The sequence below is a fragment of the Camellia sinensis genome, chromosome 7 (genome assembly GCF_055761805.1).
Source record: "Camellia sinensis isolate YWXY chromosome 7, ASM5576180v1, whole genome shotgun sequence".
Taxonomy (NCBI): Eukaryota; Viridiplantae; Streptophyta; class Magnoliopsida; order Ericales; family Theaceae; genus Camellia; species Camellia sinensis.
The window spans coordinates 114,728,986-114,738,149 of record NC_138967.1 but is presented as its reverse complement, the minus strand read 5'-3'; positions in this window follow the sequence as shown (position 1 = coordinate 114,738,149).

The following is a 9,164-nucleotide window of genomic DNA, read 5'->3' as shown; positions in this document are numbered from 1 at the left end:
ATAATATATAATTATAGTAGTTATTATTAAGTTTTAATGTAATAATAGTTTTAATGTAGTTAAACAAATTTTCTAAACTTTTATTAAGTTTTAATGTAATAATTACCTTAAAACTAAACAAAAAGAAATTGCTCTTCAAGATTTACAACATGAAATTAATCAGATTAAACAAATTATTAAAGATTTACAAAATAAAGATAACTCCTTAGAAGATGAAATTATTACATTAAAACTTAATAAAAGTTTAGAAAATGTCCATAATGATAATGCATCTCCTCATGAATCTGAATATGATTCTGATCATACTAATCCTAACAATCTCTTGTTTGATAATCGATCACACCATTCCAATCCTGAAGATAACCGATTAAATCTTATTAATAAAATTTCAAAAATGGTACTCCAAAGTTAAAATTATTATTAATAATTTTGAATTAGATGCCATTGCTTTAATGGATACTGGTGCTGATCTTAATTGCATTCAAGGAGGAATACTCCCTACTAAGTATTATGAAAAATGTCATGAAAAGTTAACTTCTACTAATGGTAGTAAAATACATATTAAATATAAATTACCTAAAGTTCATATTTGTCAAAACAATGTTTGTTTTACAACTTCATTTGTTTTGGTTCGAAACATGACTGATAAAGTTATTTTAGGCACACCATTTATATATTTATTATATCCATTTACTACATGTAGTGAAGGAATAAGTACTCATGTTTTCGGTCAACCTATTACTGTTCGATTCTTGTCTCCACCTGAAATGTTAGAATTAAATCAATTAAAAGATTGTTCTATTTCTCAAACTATTAATCGATTAACTCGTCACTTACATTTTCTTAAAGAAGAAATCAATTATAAGAAAATTGATCAACAATTAACTGATCCAATTCTTATTTCTCAAATTAATGAGTTTAAATTAAAACTAGAAACAAATGTCTGTTCTACTCTACCTACTGCATTCTGGCATAGGAAAAAGCATGTAGTTACTTTACCATATATTAAAATTTCAATGAAAGACAAATCCCTACTAAATCTCAACCTATTCAAATGAATCATGAATTACTTGAAATGTGTAAAAAAGAAATTAATGAATTATTAAAAAATAGGATAATTAGCCCAAGTAAATCACCATGGTCTTGTCCTGCTTTTTATGTTAATAAAAATGCTGAATTAGAAAGAGGTGTCCCTCGCCTTGTTATCAATTATAAACCATTAAATAAAGTTTTAGAATGGATCCGCTATCCAATTCCTAATAAAAAATATTTAATTAAAAGACTTAGTCAAGCTGTTATTTTTAGTAAATTTGATCTAAAAAGTGATTTTTGGCAAATTCAAATTCATCCTAAAGATAGATATAAAACCGCTTTTACTACACCCTTTGGTCACTATGAATGGAATGTAATGCCATTTGGGTTAGAAAATGCCCCTAGTGAATTTCAAAATACAATGAATGATATTTTTAATCCATTTAGTCATTTTTCTATTGTCTATATAGATGACATATTAATCTTTTCCCAATCCATTAGTGCACATAGGAAACATTTAACTGCATTCTTCTACACTATTAAAAGTCATGGTCTAGTTATATCTGCTCCTAAGATTAAATTGTTTCAAACTAAAATTCGATTTTTAGGATATGATATCCACCAAAACACTATTTTACCTATTAGTCGCTCCATTGAGTTTGCGTCTAAGTTTCCTGATGAAATTTTGGATAAAACCCAATTACAAAGGTTCTTAGGATCCCTTAATTACATTGCTGAGTTTTACAAAGACCTTAGGAAAACTTGTGAACCTCTATTTGAATGATTGAAAGATAATCTTTCTCCTTGGTCTTCTGTTCATACTTCTATTGTTAAACATAAGTCTCTTCCTTGTCTTGATATTCCTACTGAAAATTCATTCAAAATTATTTAAACTGATGCTTCTGATATTAGTTATGGTGGCATTCTTCTCCAGAAAGTCACTCCTCAATCATCTGAACAAATTGTTTGTTATCACTCTGGTGTCTGGAATAAAGCACAATTAAATTATAGTACTATTAAAAAAGAAATTTTATCTACTGTTTTATGTATTAGTAAATTTCAAGATGACATTTTAAATCAAAAGTTTTTACTTCGTGTTGATTGTAAATCTGCTAAATATGTTTTAGAAAAAGATGTTCAAAATCTTGCTAGTAAGCAAATTTTTGCTCGTTGGCAATCTATTTTAAGTATTTTTTATTTTGATATTGAATATATACCTGGTTGTCAAAATTCTATTCCCGATTTTCTTACCCGTGAATTTTTACAGGGGGGTAAGGATGGCCACTCCTTTTATCTCTTACCATAAAACCGAAATTACCTATTACACTACCTTGATACACGAAATTGCTTATCGTATTGCTCGACTCAAATCAGCCAGAAAAACCACACCTCATGCTTAGTATATTAACTATCACTAAATCCAAGCTCGTCGCCATTTACTTGCTGATTATTACAACTGTTTGGATAACCATCAAGCTTATTTAGATCTCCTCAGTAGTTGTTAATTTTAATTGCTAGCCTTTCTATTCAACAGATGTCTCGTCCTAGGCCTCCTTCCAAACCCTTGGTCCCATCTAGTCAACCTTTTGTTCCTCCTCCTTTGGAGCTAGTAACCCAATAGCACCCTATTGAAATGATTAACTGTTACCAAGTCCTTGGTAACATTCCTAAACCTAGCTACACTTCTACTTTGGCTACTGATCCTTTTGCTTCTTCCAGCCAAGCAGTTACTCCATATCCTCCTAATCCTATTAAAACAGCCTGATCTGATTATGTTAAATCTACCACTACTAATCTGTTTTTCAAAGTACACAGTCACCCAAAGAGTCAGTCTGTTAATGACTTGGCTAAATCTTAGTTTCTTCCTGGATGGCATTTTGTTCCCATGCATCCAGCAAAAACCATTATTTTCTATAAAGACATCCTATTCAACCACCAATCAATTATGATTAAACCTATCTATGACCGTACCTACACTAGTAAAGTTGTCTATCATTCTCTCTATATTCATAACATTGTTTCCTTAGCTGAATGGGGTTCTCCTTATCAGCTTCGAGATTTACCTAATCACTCCCTTCAGTATAGTTATTATGACTATATTGATGCCTGGTTTAAAATATTCCGCTATCAAACTGATATATTCAATCACTCCTGGTTTCTTCAATTTGATCAAAAGTTTAAATCAGAATTACCCTCTTGGTTTTTGAGATGGTGGATTCATTATGGCGTCATTTCAGATATCTTCCCAGCCATTGTGCTGGAACATGTTAACTATTTTTCAACTGTTTTCTCCTTCACTCCACAACAGAAGAAGTTCCCTCAGTTGCTAATTTTTATATCCAAATATAAAATCCATTGGATATTTAAATGGCACTATGGTATTTCTGATGATGTGGTTCAACGGATATATTCGGTTAAATGGTGGGATAATTACAAAATTTCCCGCATTGTTGAACTTGTTCAAACTGAGTTTCCGATTAATATTCATACTCTTACACCTGCCATGGTTAAAGCTCAACAAAACCCAACAGCTTCAATTACCCAAGGAAACCAACTTCCTACTGTTAATCTTGGAAGCCCAACTTCTAGTTCTTCCATGCCCAAGTCATCCAAGTTAAAGGCTAAATCAAAGGATAAATCGTCATCTGTAAAGCCCAGCACTGCTAAGCCCAACTCAGAGAATAAATCTAAGTCAACGGATAAGCCCAAGCCAAAGTCCAAGTCATCCAAAGATAAGCTTCTCAAACTTGCCCGTCTGCTTGTTGACTAGGCTGAAGCCCAGTCAGATTCTGATAATCCGGCTAACAACAATTCAGACAATTCAGAAGAAGGTTCAGACAGTTCAAACTCTTCTGAAGGTTCAACTACTCAAAATCCATATGGACCCGAATTCCAAGATGCTCAGGACCCATATGCCTAGTCAGCCCTGCATTGGATTCTATATAGATACAAATTAGCTTCAATCAATACTCTTTTGACAAAAGTTGCCAATTTGTATTTATATTGATTCCTTTTTTAAAAGGTTTTCACCGAAAGTAATGAATAGTAAAAAGTCACTATTCACTTTTACTTTTCATCACTCAATCAATCTGCTAAAAGCTACTTCAACTTTTGTCAATCAACCGAAAGCATCCGACAGCCTGCCTTTGCTCATGTGCTGCCAGCTGCTCTCATGATAAACCAAGTCACATGTTGTATAGTTTATTTTCCTTCCTATAAATTGTAATGGTTAATTCATTTGTACTCAGAGGTTAAGAAAAAACAAAGCAAAAAAGAAGTGATCTTCTGCTTGTCTATCTGTAAACCAAATTATGTACTTCCAGTGTTACTTCTATTAAACAATTCTAAGTAATTTTATTAAAAGTTATCTTTCTTATTTGAATTTTGTACTATGTTATTCCAATCATCTATCATATATTATTCCTCATCTGTATTTCCATCGTGCTTCATATCTTCTATATTTCCATCATTCATTATATCTTATGGTATCAGAGGAATAGACTAATTATAGACTAATTATTGGTTAATACCTAAACAAGGATTAGTAATTATATAATATATAATAAATGAACCATATAGTTATAAATATTATATATTTATAACTGCGTTGCTAATTTTGATTAAATGGTTTAAATGGTTTTGAAAGAACTATTTAAACCATTTATATGGTTTTCAAAATTATATAGTTATAAGTATTATATATTTATAACTATTACACAATAACTACTATTATTATATATTATATAATAGTTACACTATTATTATATAGTATATCATAGTTATTATAGAACATAAATATAATTATAAGATAATATATACTTATATATATTAAAAAATAATAAAACAAAAAAATTAATTAAAACACATTATTTAAAAAATATAATAAATAAATAAATAAAATAATTAATGTGTATTAAATTAAAAATATTTATAAAAAAATTAAAAAAAATTGTCGTGTCCAATCCCGTGTCCGTGTCCGTGTCCGTGTCTGTGTCCGTGCTTCATAGTGTAGGACACAACATGAAGGAGGGATTATCAGGCTTCATTCACGAAGGCCAATCTTAAGCTCATACAAAAAAAAAACCTTATGAACCTCTCTTAAGAATATAAACCTGTATAGAGAAGTAGAGAATTTGAAAGTAGTTTGTTTATAAAAACAAAAATCTGAAATGATAACGGACATAGGCCTATAAGTAACTCCAAAATAAGATATATAGATCCAAATCAGATAAAAATAATTAAACAAATTTATCACATAAGATTATTAGCTAGCAATCAAAATGATCACAGTTTTCATCATACAGTACAGATTTATGAAGCATGGACACGCCAAAATAGAAGCTGTGGCGGTGTCGAATACGGGGACACGCCTGGGACACGTACGGGACACGACAACTGGCGTGTCCCCTTAATTTAATTTAATTTTTTTGCAGGAACATAGCGGAGACACGGCGGGGACACGCCGTGTGACACGACGGGAAGAGTAAATGAGAGAGAAATGGTGTACAAACCTGGTCGGCGACTTCTTAGAGCCCGACAACTTCTCAGAGCCCTTTGACTTCGACTTTGACGATTAGGAGCCCCCTTCGACTTCGATGGACTTCAACGATCCACAGCCCCCTTCGACTTCTCAGAGCTCTCTCTCTCTCTCGCCTTCGCCTTCTTAAAACTCTCTCCATCGCGATCGCTCTCACTTCTGTCTCCCTCTATTTCGCATCTCTCTCATCTCGCTTCGGTCTCCCTCTCTATCGCTTCTGTTTTGACACCCGTCCTTGGTCCTTCTCTTCTAGATTCATATATAATATATATAACTATTATATAATAACTACAATTATTATATATTATATCATAGTTATTATAGAACATAAATATAATTATAAGATAATATATACTTATATATATCAAAAAATAATAAAATAAAAAAAAATTAATTAAAACACATTATTTAAAAAAATATAATAAATAAATAAATAAAATAATTAATGTGTATTCAAATAAAAATATTTATAAAAAAATTAAAAAAATTGTTGTGTCCCCTGCCGTGTCCCTATTTTTTAGAAATTGCCGTATCCCGTGTCCGTGTTCGTGTCCGTGTCCGTGTCCGTGTCCGTGTCCGTGTCCGTGTTTCATAGAATAGGACACAACTTGAATGAGGGATTACCAGGTTTCATTCACAAATGCCAATCATAAGCTCATACAAAAAAAAACCATATGAACCTCTTAAGAATATAAACCTGTATAGAGAAGTGGAGAATTTGAAAATAGTTTGTTTATAAAAACAAAAAACTGAAATGATAATGGAAGTAGGCCTATAAGTAACTCCAAAATAAGATATATAGATCCAAATCAGATAAAAGTAATTAAACAAATTATCACACAAGATTATTACCTAGCAATCAAAATGACCAGAGTTTTCATCATATAGTAAACATCTATCAAGCATGGACACGCCAAAATCGAAGCCGTGGCGAGGTCGGATACGGGGACACGTACGAGACACGGCATCTGGCGTGTCCCCTTAATTTAATTTATTTTTTTTGCAGGGATACAGCGGAGACACGGCGAGGACACGCCATGGGACACGACGAGAAAAGTAAATAAGAGAGAAATGGTGTACAAACCTGGTCGACAACTTCTCAGAGCCCTTCGACTTCAACTTTGATGATCCAGAGCCCCCTTCGACTTCGACGGACTTCGATGATCCACAGCCCCCTTCGACTTCGATGATCCAGAGCCTTCGACTTCTCAGAGCTCTCTATCTCGCCTTCGACTTATCATAGCTCTCTCTCCCGTCGCGATCGCTCTCACTTCCGTCTCCCTCTATCTCGCTTCTCTCTCGTCTCGCTTCGGTCTCCCTCTCTGTCACTTCTGTTTTGACACCCGTCCTTGGTCCTTATCTTCTAGATTCATATATAATATATATAACTATTATATAATAACTATTATTATTATATATTATTTCATAATTATTATAGAACATAAATATAATTATAAGATAATATATACTTATATATATTAAAAAATAATAAAATAAAAAAATTAATTAAAACACATTATTTAAAAAATATAATAAATAAATCAAAAAAATAATTAATGTGTATTGAAATAAAAATATTTATAAAAAAATTTAAAATATTGTCGTGTCCCCTGCCGTGTCCGTGTCCGTGTCCGTGCCCCTACTTTTTAGAAATTGCCATGTCCCGTGTCCGTGTCCGTATGCGTGTCCTTGTCCGTGTCCGTGTCCGTGTCCATGTGCGGGTCCATGCTTCATAGTGTAGGACACAACTTGAAGGAGGGATTATCAGGCTTCATTCACGAAGGCCAATCATAAGCTCATACAAAAAAAAACCCTATGAACCTCTCTTAAGAATATAAACTTGTATAGAGAAGTAGATAATTTGAAAGTAGTTTGTTTATAAAAACAAAAATCTAAAATGATAATGGACGTAGACCTATAAGTAACTCCAAAATAAGATATATAGATCCAAATCAGATAAAAATAATTAAACAAATTTATCACACAAGATTATTAACTAGCAATCAAATGACCACTGTTTTCATTATATAGTAAACATCTATGAAGCATGGACACGCCAAAATGGAAGCCGTGGCGGTATCGGATACGGGGACATGCCGGGGACACGTACGGGACACGGCATCTGGCGTGTCCCCTTAATTTAATTTATTTTTTTTGCAGGGACACAGCAGAGACACGGCAGGGACACGACGAGAAGAGTAAATAAGAGAGAAATGGTGTACAAACATGGTCGGCAACTTCTCAGAGCCCTTCGACTTCAACTTTGACGATCCAGAGCCCCCTTCGACTTCGATGATCCAAAGCCTTCGACTTCTTAGAGCTCTTTATCTCGCCTTCGCCTTCTCAAAGCTCTCTCTCCCTCGCGATTGCTCTCACTTCCGTCTCCCTCTATCTGGCTTCGCTCTTGTCTCGCATCGGTCTCCCTCTCTGTCGCTTCTGTTTTGACACCCGTCCTTGGTTCTTATCTTCTAGATTCATATATAATATATATAACTATTATATAACTACTATTATTATATATTATATAATAGTTATACTATTATTATATATTATATCATAGTTATTATAGAACATAAATATAATTATAAGATAATATATACTTATATATATTAAAAAATAATAAAATAAAAAAATTAATTAAAATACATTATTTAAAAAATATAAGAAATAAAATAAATAAATAATTAATGTGTATTAAAATAAAAATACTTATAAAAAAAATTAAAAAAATTGTCGTCTCCCCCGCTGTGTCCGTGTCCCTATTTTTTAGAAATTGCCGTGTCCCGTGTTCGTGTCCGTATGCGTGTCCGTGTTCATGCTTCATAGTGTAGGACACAACTTGAAGGAGGGATTATCAGGCTTCATTCACGAAGGCCAATCATAAGCTCATACAAAAAAATATCTTATGAACCTCTCTGAAGAATATAAACCTGTATAGAGAAGTAGAGAATTTGAAAGTAGTTTGTTTATAAAAACAAAAATCTGAAATGATAATGGACGTAGGCCTATAAGTAACTCCAAAGTAAGATATATAGATCCAAATCAGATAAAAATAATTAGACAAATTTATCACACAAGATTATTAGCTAGCAATCAAAATGACTACAGTTTTCATCATATAGTAAACATCTATGAAGCATGGGCACGCCAAAATGGAAGCTGTGGCGGTGTTGGACACGGCGACACGTCGGGGACACGGGGACACGCCGGGGACACGTACGAGACACAGCATCTGGTGTGTCCCCTTAATTTAATTTATTTTTTTTGCAGGGACAGCGGAGACACGGCGGGGACACGCCATGGGACATGACGAGAAGAGTAAATGAGAGAGAAATGGTGTACAAACCTGGTCAGCGACTTCTCAGAGCCCTTCGACTTCGACTTTGACGATCCAGAGCCCCCTTCGACTTCGACGGACTTCGACGATCCACAGCCCCCTTTGACTTCGATGATCCAGAGCCTTCGACTTCTCAGAGCTCTCTCTCTCTCGCCTTCGCCTTCTCAAAGCTCTCTCTCCCTCGCGATCGCTCTCACTTCTGTCTCCCTCTATCTCGTTTCTCTCTCGCCTCGCTTCGGTCTCCCTCTCTGTAGCTTC